Here is a 411-nt window from a genome sequence, read left to right on the forward strand (position 1 = left end):
GGGGGGGGGGGGGGGGGGGGGGGGAAGAGACTCAGCAACCCGGGCCGTGCTGCTGAGGCTCATGTTTCCTTCTGGTAAAGTTCACACATAGCAGCAGAGCGATTAGACAACAAATGGTGCAATTGTATGAGGAACAAGAGGCACCTTCTCCCTCTCCGAATTGTCTCCTCAAAATCCTGATCTTTATAGGAACGGGTTAGGCCGCTGTATCTCCCCCAAGTCGTCTGTGTTGATTTTAGCCTGGCTTTTAATTGCAACTTTTTTTTTTTTTTTGAATGCCCTCTTTCCGGCCGTGGGTTGTATTTGTCCTTGATTGCTCTTTGCAGTGGTGAAGTGTACCGCTCTAATCTAATCATTCCCTACACAAGCCGGGTTCTCGCTAGAATCGGAAATAAGAGCTGAAACGCCGCT

Source organism: Terrapene carolina, unplaced genomic scaffold (assembly GCF_002925995.2).
Source record: "Terrapene carolina triunguis isolate 2854851 unplaced genomic scaffold, T_m_triunguis-2.0 Scaffold68, whole genome shotgun sequence".
NCBI lineage: Eukaryota > Metazoa > Chordata > Testudines > Emydidae > Terrapene > Terrapene triunguis.